Source organism: Amblyomma mixtum, chromosome 2 (assembly GCF_055824585.1).
Source record: "Amblyomma mixtum isolate Tamu chromosome 2, ASM5582458v1, whole genome shotgun sequence".
Lineage (NCBI taxonomy): Eukaryota > Metazoa > Arthropoda > Arachnida > Ixodida > Ixodidae > Amblyomma > Amblyomma mixtum.
This window is the reverse complement of record NC_143013.1, coordinates 200,309,582-200,322,493: the sequence shown is the minus strand read 5'-3', so window position 1 is coordinate 200,322,493 and position 12,912 is coordinate 200,309,582. Positions and strand designations below refer to the sequence as shown.

At 53.0% G+C, this 12,912-nt stretch overlaps 1 pseudogene; it reads left to right on the top strand.

Moving 5' to 3' along the window:
* The first annotated feature begins 9,544 nt into the window (after positions 1-9,544).
* LOC149362206 (uncharacterized) lies at positions 9,545-10,751 on the top strand (annotated as a pseudogene).
* Positions 10,752-12,912: the final 2,161 nt, after the last annotated feature.

Genomic DNA, 12,912 nt, shown 5'->3' with positions numbered 1-12,912 from the left:
TAGTTATGTAGACGATTTCTGTGTTGTTCTTAAACTTTCTCCTAGAGAGTGCTTAGCTTTAGTTGCAGACTCGATCCTAACCCGATTCGAAGATATCATAAATTCACTCACTTTTGTTGCGAAAGCAACACTACACTAGTCGCCGAGCCATTTCGCGGAGCTTTGGAAAGGCCAAGCTGCGCATGCACGAGGAGTGGGTGACGTCACATGGCACACAGCTGGCGCGCTGGGCCGCCGCCGCCACCGTGCCGCGCGCGCTCTCCATCACCTCGCCGACAGTTTCCCTCTCCCTCTCTGATGCGCAGTAGCGATTGCGAATCGCCAACTGCGTGGTTTGTCGTGTATATAAAATTGGCACTTGCCTAGCTCTACTATGCCAGGATATGCGTAGCGTGAGGCGAGGGCGAGGTGTCCACATCTCGGTGGATACCTGAACCACAGGGAAGGCGCATAAAGCAGGGGACACATGTCCGGCAACGCGTCCGGCGCGCCGCTCCGGTCGCCGCTTCCGAACTGCCGCACCACAGCAAGCAGGGACACACAGGGAGCGGTGAGCATCGCTGCGCCGCTCAACCCAAGCTCCGCCCACAACCGGCGTCGCACTTCGCCGCCGCGCAGCAGTGCCTGAGCGCTGCTTGGCTTGGTGTACAAATATTGCAAGAAAAGACGGCATCGCCTTGTTATCAGAAAGACTGCCACCTATACTCGAGCGGCGACAAAGCATGCCTGCTTATGTTGCGAGCTTTCGGCAACGGCACCGCTCGTTGGCGCTCCGGGCGACGAGCTCTGCTGCTGCCTGTCTGCAGTGGTCGTCGCTAGGCCTATAGCCTGCTTCGCATCGAAGCGGCAGGGGCCGGCTCTTCGGAAGTCGCCTGCGCTATAATTGAAGGCCTATTCTTCACTCCGCTTTGCTGTCAACAGCATCATCTCACAATAAAATAATGGTATGGTCAGTTTCCGTGGCGCCTTCAGCAGCGGCTAGCGGGCGCCAGTCGAGCCGGACCCCAGCGTCGGGCCAGCTAGCGGCAGCTGCGAGGCGGTTTTCGCAACTAATTCGCTCGTACCACAGTTGTTACTTTTACCAGCAACTCGGTATTAGGCAATGAACCAGAAAAAATGATATAATTTTCTCATTTCCCTATCCCAGGGTTTATTATTTACGTCAAGAACACTCATTCGCTCGTTTTTATGACGCCGGCAGACGGGATCCAGGCTGGCCGGCCGGCAGGCTCGGTTCGCACTAGAAAATACAGAACAGCCATGCTACCAGAAAGATTGCTTCCTAGATTCGAGCAACGACAGCATGCCTGTTCTAGAGTGGAGCTTTCGGCATAACGACATCGCCTGCGGCAATGCCGGGCGACGAACTGCGCGCTAGTCCCCGACTGCCCTAGTCGTCGCTAGGCCTAGTGGTTTCGTATCGACGCCGCAGCAGAGGGCTCTTCGGGACTGGCCAGCGCTCAAAAAAGGTGCTACACTCGGCACCCCTTGTTCGTTCTCCCAAATCCGGGACTGTTTGAACAAAGACATGGTGTTCGGGGAAAACAGCGCTGTCAAACTAACCCTACAATTCAGCAGCCGACACACTGCTCACCACTGGGCCTCTTCGATTAACCACGCTCGGGCTGCCCGCTGGCGGCCCGCAAGTTCGTCTCTGACAGGAAAACGCATCACGGTCACGTGGGCTGGCGGCCACCGGAACCAGCCGGTCGGCAATCACGGCTGCAAGCAAGTCGCGGATCACGGAGGGCACATGCTCTCTCTCTAGTTTCGCGTTCTGCTGCGTCTCATTGTTACGCACGCGAACGGAAGAAACAGGCTGCTTGGTATCGAAAACAACGACTTGCAGTTATTGAGGGCTGCGTGCCGCAGACTGCAGAGCAAGCAGCTGATCAAGCTCGCACTCGTATACATCGGCAACGACAACGCGAGCGTGTGCCTTCGCTGCACTGTGTAAGCTTCAAGAATTCCTCAAAAGCATGCGATGAGCAATCGCAATCTAACGTGTTTCAGTCGACACCGCATAGGACGGAAAAACTGCCCGTGCGTTGTTTATCAAACGGCAAGCCGTACTCTCGGATTATTATGACCGCCGACGATCGACCCTGGTGGACTCTGCCGTGGTCGTTGCGATTTCTACGCTCGTAACCTGCTTCCTGTAAGCTGTAAGCAGAATAGAATTGGGATACGTTTCGTTCAACTCTGTCGGCCGCCGGCTTTTGCTGCGGGCAAGGAACGCATAATCTCGGCAAAAGCGCATATCAGCTTGTTGAACGTCCACCTATAGAACAAGCGGGTGCACTGTATAAATTTAGCTGCGTATCGTTTCTGTAATAATACAGCTTTATATCAGAGAACTGGCACTGGAATGAAAGGCGCTACAATAAAGCCCTGCGTGTCGGCGCCTCACGTTCTGCGTGTGTTTGCACGACGATCAGCGCTAGAGCTCATTTTTATCTCTCTTTTTTTTAAATGAGCCAAACGCGAGGAGGTGCATGCCTGCGGTACTTCTCAGATATTTTGAGCATATGTGGCAGAAGGCCCGAGCATGAAGCTGTACAACAATTGGCGACGACAGAATCAGCACTTGGTCGGCGCGCGACAACTGTGTGGCCACATATATGCTCGCAGAGATGTCTCGGGCAATGTGCTCGTGAGGGCTTTTAATAAAGGACATATGTTTCAGTCAAGCGTTTTTCTAAGCATATCCACTTTTGCACTGCGCCAAACGCAATGAAGACCATACGCTCCCGTATCGCGCTCAACCAACACTTCGTAAAACACGTTCAGCACATGCATATATGCGCGCGTCTGAACGCGTACTCGAAACTGGAATCCCGCTGCTCTCGTGAAAGGCCTCGAACACCATCGCAATATCCGCCGGGCGCACGAAATTAACAGCCGAAATATTTTGTGAATCAGAAGTATGCGATCGTAATCGTAATATGAAGCGAGCAATTGTGCTTGCTAGGTGGTGAGACGATCGAAATATGATCGCGCATACGCACGCAAAACATATCAATTAACAGCGAGAACTACCGCAAAAGCTGCCATTGCAGGCGACACAGTCGATATGCACCGTGGCCTAGTCGAAACAAGCGCCTGCATCGCGCAAAACATCGCATGAAGAACCGCGGTCCTTCTAGTCCATATAAAAATGGCTGCGCGAGCTTCCCGCTACCGTACACCTCTCTGTCGTCTGCTAGCTGCCCGAGCGCTGCCAGCACAAAATCGTCCTGGCGAGTCTGGCCGCCGGCTGGCAGCCCGAAACCGCCCAGCCAGAGAAAAACGAACGCGGTCCGGGCAGCCACCGGAAGTGGGCGGAGCAACCCGAGAAAATCGAGCGCGCTCGGGCAGCCCGCAAGCAACCCGCGGGCTGCCAGAGGCGGATAATCGAAGAAGTACTCTCTCGTGCTCACCTGTGACGTCGCGAACTCGACGTCATCGTGACGTTGGTGCTCTGCGCGCTCGCATTGGCTGCCACTGCCCGCCGGAGCGGCGTGCCGAACATTCGCCGGACGCGGTGCGCCGGACATATCTACGCGGTTTGACGCGTCCGGCGGTCGCCGACTGGCCGGAGCGGCGCCGCCGGACGCGGCGAGCCGGACCGGATTCGGAGCGCCCGCCTGACATGTGTCCCCGCCTAAATCTTGGAACAGTGGACACCTCAACCCTGCTTTAAGCTAAGTGGCGGTAGTGACTGGTGTGCGCTGCATGCGTTGGCATCGACAACGTTGTGCCAGAAACGCGGCGCTGAAGCCATAGGCCATCGGCGTTCGTTGTGCTCATTGGTTTTAGCGTTCATCACGTTTTACACTTCGAACATTTTAAGGAAAGGAAGTGCGCATAATAGCTCCCTGGGTCAGTGGAAGCCTGAATCGTGCTTATAGGTACGTGGGGTGATGAGAGAGAAATGTGAGCTGCAGGCATTGACAAGGTTGTGCCAGAAATGCGGCGCTGAAGCCATATATGCCATCGGCATTTATTGTGTTCATTGGCGTTGGCGTTCTCTACCTTTTACACTCCAATCATTTTAACGAAAGAAAGGCGAGCTCGCACGGCAAGGCACGCCAGCTGTGCGTAGTGACGTCACTTGCTCCTCGCGCATGCGCAGTATGGTCGTGCAAGAGCACGTCAAACGGCGAGACAGTGGGCAATGTAGCTCACGCAACAGTATATGGCTACGCGCAGATGTTGCTTTCGCAATCCTCCAGGTTTAACCAGAGTTACACCACAGACAATTTCTACTGTATGTACTGTATGCAACTGTATGCATGCCTGCATACAGTTTTATGCGAAGCATATTACAATAGGTAACCCAAGCCCTTCGTGACGGTTACACGCCGTGCACACCACGTGACACAATGACGTCACGACAGATGAGAGACGGGGCTCCAACTGATTTTTTTGGCATGAAGCTTGGCCGGCATGTTTTGGTGCTCCGCATGAGCTCCCGCGAACTTGATCGACAACGGAAGATATTGAAGGCGGAGGACTCTGAGACTTCAAGAGCCGTTTGCCGGAGCAACGGAGCTTCGAAGGGATACAAGTTTTTGATGGTAGGCCCGTTTTCATGATTTTATCGCCATTTCTGTGCGGCCTCGTAGGAGCCGAGCGCTAAGCCTAGCCTTCGACCAACCATCGTAACGTGGTCGGGGACTCACCGACGCACGCAAGATACCGGAGCTGGCCGAGGTGGCAATTGATGAGAAGGAACGAGAGGAGGATTGCGTCGAGATGACGGCGCTAGAAGATGAAGCAGAAAAGTCAGGTTTTCAAACCGGCTGGTTTAAACGAGAAGGCAAAAGGTATATACCGGATGAAGATGGCGGCAACAGAAATGCGCAGCAGCAACCTAGCCTAGGAAAATTCAAGCCCAAACTAGGGAAGAAGCTGGCGGAGAAAGCGGTGGAAAAGAAAACAATAGACCTACCAAAAGGCGCTATAAAGCTGCTCCTCAGACCGAGCGGCGGCATAACGGCGAAGTGGGGGAACGTGGAAGAATTTGAAGTTGCGAACACACTAGCGCAAGAAGCAGGGGTGGATCCGAAGGTGCTTATGAAGGAAGACGTGGTCTCGATAAACATGACACAACAAACCATCTTCGTTTCATCAGCAAGCGAGGACAGGGCTGTGAAGTACCAAGACGCCAAGAAACTGACAATCAGAGGGAAGACGGTGGAAGTAAAAAACCATGCACCGATGCCGGACGGCGCGGGCAAGGGAGTCATACACGGAATTCCTATGAGCATGAGTATGGAGCTAATCAGGGAAACATTGGACTGTGACGCGAACCCGCCGATATTGGGCGTACGGAGACTCGGGGACTCCGGCTCCCTGCTGATTCTCTTCGAGGGAAGCGAAGTGCCTTGGCGGGTGAAGTGTCTGCGATCTTTCAAGAAATGCTGGTTGTACAAGAAGAAGCTAGAAGTGTGCGTGACATGCGGCCTACTGGGACACAGAGCTGATGTACGCCCTGACCCGAAAAAACTGAAGTGCCGAGGCTGCGGCAAGGAGAATCCGGAGCAGGGACACACGTGCATCCCCGTATGCCAGCTGTGCGGGGGAGCCTACATGCTGGGCGACAGCAAGTGTAGGAAGATGTATAGGAAGCCGTTCGTGGCGACGAAAGACGCAACTAGAGCTGTGCACGGGCCGCAAATTTCAGCCCGCGCCTGGCCCGAGCCCTACATTACTGACGGAGGCCCGACCCGGCCCGACACTGAAGAAACCTAAGCACGCCCGAGCCCGGCCCGAGTTAAGGCCCGGGCCGGGCCCGGCCCGACCTTTCAAAACTGAAATTGAAGTGACGATGAAACAAAAAGAGATAATTTAAGGAAAATCAGTTCATTTCAGTGTTTTTAAAATGCTCGGCTCTCATGGTCTAGAATACTACAGGAACCTTACTACCCGGAAACCCGCAGAGCTCTAAACTTTTGACTAAAGGCTAATTCACTCTGGTGACTCGCGGAGGCACTCGAATCGTCATGGAGGGGGCGACCCCAATGAGTTGCCAGCGACATGTTTGATGCCCGATTCCGCTGTCCTCCGTGACGAATCGAGTCGCGCGACCTCCGTGCATTCACGTGACGGCAACTAAACTATGCGCCTACGCAGGTAACCATGGCGAGCAAGAGATAATGGTCACAACACGTCGTTGTTGCCACACGAGCGAGAATCCTGTTGTTCCGTACACGTGATAATGACCCCCCCCCTCCCACCCGGCCCCCGTCAACGCGTGGCGGAGGGTACTTTTGCGAGTGCCTTCGGTCCGACGCACCTCACCTTCCTTTGTGCAGTGTCATTTGGGCTCGTGAGACCACTCATGTGGAGATTAGTTTCGAACCTTGCAACAGTAGGGCGGCTGGAGCCACGCAGGAGCAATCGCGATCGCGAAGCCCGGCCGGCCCGTCCGAGACAAATATACCGTGGCCCGAGCCCGGGCCGGGCCCGGGTGAATAGACTTCCACAAGGCCCGAGCCCGGCCCGCGGGCCGGGCCGGGTACGGGCTTTCGGGCAGGCCCGAGCCCGTGCACAGCTCTAGACGCAACTAGACGAGAAGATGGGAAAGACGGAGCAGCGCAGGCCAAGGACGGGCCCAAGGGAAGGTCCAGATCTGGGACGCCCTCGAGATCCGAGTCCGGGGCGAGACTCACGGACAAGAAGGAGTTCCCGAGCCTGCCGTCCAGGGAGGACCCGAGACTACCCAAGACGGGGCCCGAGAAAGCGGTAAGCTTCGCGAGCAAGGTCACCCAGGCTAACCCAGAAACAGTAGCGCTGAGGAAGGAAAATGCAGAGTTAAAAGCGAAGATAGGGAAACAAGAGGCAGAATTAAAGAGGCAAGGAACGGAAATTGCGGAGCTGAGGAAAATGATAGAAGAATTAGTAAACAATAAGCCGAGGTCGGTGGCGCCTCCCACGCAAGCGGCAGCGCGAAAATTGCCGGAGGCGAAACTGGAGATGGAAGAAGCAGACGAGAAAATGGATACGGAGGTGGTTAGACCCACTTCGATAAAGCGAAAGGCGCCCGAGACCGACCCCCTTGTGACGCTGGAGAGGAAGCTAACGAGCAAATTTGGAAGCAACATTGATAGGCTGGAAACGCAGATGCAGGAAGTGAATGTAAGGTTAAACGCTCTAGGGGACATTAAGGGTTCAATGGACAAGATCCTAGCGGCATTAAACGGCCTCACTGCGAGGATGGCGAATACGGAGAGTGTGGTTTTTTCCAACAATGGACAGGAATCAAAGTAAGAAAGAGAACGCCACCATTTGGCAATGGAATTGCCGAGGGTACCGACGGAAGCGACCGCTATTACAGCACCACGTGCAACATGTAGAAGACAAACCAATTGCTATAGCGCTGCAGGAAACTGGGGGAAATCAGGTAAAACTGGCCGGATATCAAAGTTTCTATAGCGATAGGGGTGAAAAATGCAGAGTGGCCACGCTGGTGAAAAGGAATATAGCAACCCTAGAGCACGAAGTGAGTACGGGGGACATAGAAGCGGTAATGCTAGAAATGATTACGGGACGCAAGAGAGCAAAAAGCATATTTCTGCTTAACATCTACAGCAACCCAAAGCAGAAGAAAATGAAATTCGGGACGATATTTAGAAAAGCCATCAAACTGGCCGGCCAGAGCCCGTTGGTGATCGTGGGGGACTTTAACGCGGCACACCAGGAATGGGGGTACGCGAGGCAAGATCCGAAGGGGCAGACATCTCCTTGAGGAGTCCCAAAATCTCGGACTTACCTTCCATACCGAGCCATGTGCGCCCACTAGAGTAGGTAGCAGTGTAAGTAGAGACACCGCGCCGGACCTCACCTTCAGTAAAAATGCAGGCAGGGTAGAAACACCAGAGAAAATCTGGGTAATGACCACTTCATCGTAGCTACGAAGCTGGGAGAAGGAATCAAGCTACGGAAACTCAAACAGGCGAGAATAGCGGAGTGGGACAAATTCCGGGAGATTCGCAGAAGCCACAAAGCTAAGGAAATTGGAGACATAGGAGACTGGGCAAAACAGCTGAGGGAAGAAGCCAGGGACGCGGAAGCAGTAGCTGAAGGGGAAGATGCACCGGAGATAATGGATAGCAAGCTAATGAGCATGTGCAAGGAAAAGGAAAGGCTCGAGAAGAGACTTAAGTCTCAAAAATGGAACAGAAATTTAAGGCGTTCGTTAGCCAGACACACCAAGGAAATGGAAACGTATGCTATTAAACTAAACGAGCAAAATTGGTACGGCAGGTGCGACGAAATGGAAAGGGGCATGAGTCTAGCAAAGACGTGGAATATATTGCGGCATCTCCTCGACCCGGGAAAATCTAAACAGGCAGCGAGCGCTAACCAAGTGAAAGCGAGACACGCTTTCCAGGGGACGGACAAACAGCTGATGGACAGGCTCAGGGACATTTACATAGTGGACGCGACAGAAGTACGACAGACAGAATATGGAGGAGCGGAAAATGAAGATCTAGACGCGGACATTACGGTAGCGGAGATCAGAGCAGCTATCGCTGAGCTAAAAACTCGCTCGGCCCCTGGCCCGGATAAAATATCCAATGTCATGCTCAGGAATCTAGACAACGACTCGGTAGATGCAATTGCGCGATACATGAACAAAGTATGGACGGAAGGTAAATTGCCAGAGGAATGGAAGCATGCAGGGGTTGTTCTCATCCCCAAGCCGGGAAAAGAACCAAAATTGGAAAACCTAAGACCGATCTCGCTGACGTCTTGCGTGGGGAAACTCATGGAGCACGTAGTGCAAACGAGGTTAACGAGACACATGGAAGATGGAAACCTATGGCCGCACGAGATGGTGGGCTTTAGACCTAAGCTCAGCACGCAGGATGTAATGCTCAGACTCAAACATGACATTGTAGACAAGAAAGGATTAGATGCCAAGGTGATCCTAGGTCTTGACCTCACGAAGGCCTTCGACAACGTCCGACACGAGGCGGTGCTCAGAGGTCTGGAGGAGGTAAACGTGGGCAAGAGAACATACGAGTACATCAAGGACTTTCTCCAAGGGAGGAAGGCGGTGATTAAATTCCACGACGCAGAGTCCCCCGGCATAAGGCTGGGCAGCAAAGGTACCCCGCAAGGCGCCGTACTGTCCCCCTTCTTATTCAACGTAGCGATGAGAGGTCTCCCGGCCATGCTGAACAAGATCCCTGATCTAAAATTCAGCATGTACGCGGACTACATAAACATGTGGAGGAATAACGGAAGCGACGCGGGAATTGAGTGGAGTCTTCAAAGGGCAGCAGACGTAGTGGTGAAGTACGCGGCCGAAAGAGGCCTGGCGTGCTCACCGCAGAAGTCGGAGCTCTTCGTGTAATATAGCGACAGCAGGAACAAGAGAGACGTAGAAATTAAAGTGGTGGTGGGAGGCCTGGAGGTGCCCAGGGTCGAGGAAATGAGGATCCTAGGCATGTTTATCAACAAGAAAGGCAACAACACCAATACCATAAAGAAATTAGCCACATATGCAGACCAAGTGGTAGGCATATTCAGGAGGGTAGCGGTAAAAGAGCGAGGACTAAAAGAAAGGAATCTCCTGAGAATGTCGCAGGCGTACGTAATAAGTCGGATCTGCTACGCGACGCCGTACTTAAGCATGAACAAGGCAGAAATAGAGAAGGTAGACAGAATATTGAGGAAATGCGCCAAGCGAGCTCTGGGACTTCCGATATCTACGTCGACGGAGCGGCTTGAAAAAATGGGGGTACACAACAGATGGGTTGAGCTGGCAGAGGGGGTGAGAATATCCAAATTAGAACGGCTCGGCCAGTCTGAAACGGGCAGGACAATACTCGAATGGGTAGGAATCCGGCCAGAAAGTAGCACGCACAAGATGGTAAACATCCCGGCAGGAATCAGGGCCAAGATATGCGTCCGACCTATGCCGCGGAACATGCACCCCGTGTATAACAAGGAAAGGCGAGAACATAGGGCTAAGGCCTACGAGAGGAAGATGCAGGAGCGACCGGCATACCTGGTGGCGTACGTAGACGCGGCGTGCGGACAGCACGGGGCGGCTGTATCCGCTGTGGTCGACGGGGCAGGAGTACCAACGGTAGCGGCTTCGAGCCGCACGAGAGATGCCAATGCGGCGGAAGAGTTGGCGATAGCGCTCGCTTGCGTCGGTACCAAGGCCACGACGATTTTAAGTGACAGCAAAACTGCAGTAAGAAACTTCGCGAAAGGAAGAATCTCGGAAGAGGCCAAACGCGTCCTCGAGGCGAGGCCGATAGAACGTAACATATAGATAATATGGATCCCAGCGCATGAGTCTATTGCAGGAAATGAGGCTGCACACGAGCTTGCCCGAGCTCTCTATCACCGGGCGGCATGACATGAAAGATAGCCTAATTTCATACCACGAGATCACGGAACATTGTAAGCTGAGCAGGAGGGTCTATCCGCCGCCCGACCATTCCCTCGCAAAAGAGGAGGCAATTGCGTGGAGAAGATTGCAAGGGGGGAATCATATAAGCCCCTTCTGGGTATACATAACAATTTCCAAAGAGGGTAAAGACCGATATTGTATAACGTGCGGGGACAGGGGCACTCTCGACCATGTCATATGGGAATGTGCTGGAAGCCCGGGCGCCGAGCAAAAGATAGAAGATAGAGAAGCCTGGGAGACCTTGCTGCGGAGCGAGGACCCCGCTAAGCAGCAACAAGCCATCCGCCTGGCGGCTGAGGCCGTGAAGCGACAATGTTTCTTCACCAGACCTTAGTTTGCGTGGCTCCTAAGTAGGGCTCCCTTAGGCCTGCGTGCCGGGGGGTCCAAAAAGGAGTCTCATTTCGATGGAAATAAACGTTTTGATGATGATGATGACGGGGCTCCAACTCGTGCCGTCGCTGCGGTTGCACGCCGTGCAGACCACGTGGTATGGTGACGTCACACCACGTGACACAATGACGTCACGACAGATGAGAGACGCGGCTTCAACTTGTGCCGTCGCTGCGGTTGCACGCCGTGCAGACCACGTGGTACGGTGACGTCACACCACGTGACACAATGACGTCACGACAGATGAGAGACGGGGCTCCAACTTGTGCCGTCGCTGCGGTTGCACGCCGTGCAGACCACGTGGTACGGTGACGTCACACCACGTGACACAATGACGTCACGACAGATGAGAGACGGGGCTCCAACTTGTGCCGTCGCTGCGGTTGCACGCCGTGCAGACCACGTGGTATGGTTTCGTCACACCACGTGACACAATGACGTCACGACAGATGACAGACGGGGCTCCAACTTGTGCCGTCGCTGCGGTTGCACGCCGTGTGAATCACGTGGTATGGTGACGTCACACTCCCGCGCATTTCAAACGCGCGTTCACACTCGGTGTAGGTAAAACGCTCGCTCCACCGAGCAGGCGGACGCGGCTTCCGTGCCAATCCAGGCGCTCACCCAACGCGCGTCTCGGGGTTAGTCGGCGTTCCGCTGTAGCCATGCCGTTGTCTTCCCCCACGACGAAGGCTTCTAGTGGTTGTATTAAAATTACCAAGTATTCAACCAAGGAAAGCCATGTATTACCAAGCCTAGCCACCAATATGCTTCGCATCTGACTAGGCTTAACCTTAGCTAAGCCTCAGCCATTTTTTACATTTTCACCTGTATTTATTCATGTTGGGCATTTCTGCTGGGCTTACCCATGAAAGCGGAACTGCTTTACGCCTCCTATCATTGGAAGGTGATCAAGCGAGGCATAGCAACCACATGTCCTAGATCAGCACTTATCGAGCCCTGTCCTCACAGAGTGGGAGTATGTTTTGACACTCAGGTTCAAAGACAAGAAAGTTGGCTCCCCTGCCGATGTTCCCGTGGCAGTCGGAAAGGCTGTCAGGAAAAAAAGCTATAAGAATAAAACACCCAATTACCCCAGCAAAATGCACCAGTAGAACAGCAGAAAAGGAAGTTTCGGGATAATGTTTCATGGTCACACGCTCTCGCACAACTTGAAGAGAGTGGCAGTGAAATTTGGGTTCGGCATCGTGTTTTCAGCACCCCTTAAGTTTGCAGGGGTATGTGCTTTAGAAGTCCATGAGAGGGAAAATAATTCAGGATGTGGCACAAAACACAGGATGCCGCACGTTTCATGCTCCACTTGCATTGTTTTTTAGTTCTCTCTCCGCTTTGGGAGTGCGTACATTGGGCAGACGAGCAGATGTCTAACCGTAAGTCTGGGTGAACATGCCTCTTCACTTCGTCTACACACTGGGGAACACTTGCCAAAGCCCTGTAAGAACACTGCGCAGGTCGCTTTCCCTTTCTAAACCGCACGCAGAATTTAGGACGTGGTAAATATCAAATGGCGAGGGAAATCTCGGAAGCCCATGAAATCGCGAAACGCAGTAGTGACACGTACATTAGCACACCTTTCGTTTATCTCTTGGAGAAAGAACGAAAGTTTTTAAAATGCTCTTAAGTTTTCAAAACAGACTTCGCGAACTTTCGGTATTTTTCTGTTTCTTTTAATTTTTTTACTGCCTAATTTTTCGGTCATCATTGTTAGTGTTTTTTTTTCATTTTTTCAACATTTGTGCCTTCAAACCAACCAACCAACGAAGAATGAGCACCTGCTTTGCACGTCTACTTGGCTTAGCTACGTTAAACCCCTACGAATTGTTTTTTTTTCAGCTACTGGGAAACGTTAGTCTGTTTACAGAACAGGTGGAGCAGACGATCGACGATCGTGACACACAAGATGGCCTGCAATAACAGATAGAGAAATAACTCCAGCATCTAAATGCCGTCTCCACCAGCGCTTATGTTTTTTATTTTCAGTTTTTTTTTCGGCAGTGATGCTACCTCAGGCGTTTACGCTGGCAATCAAACCTGCGCCTGCAATACTAACCAAGAACCGGGATAATGATTTTTCGGATTTTTAA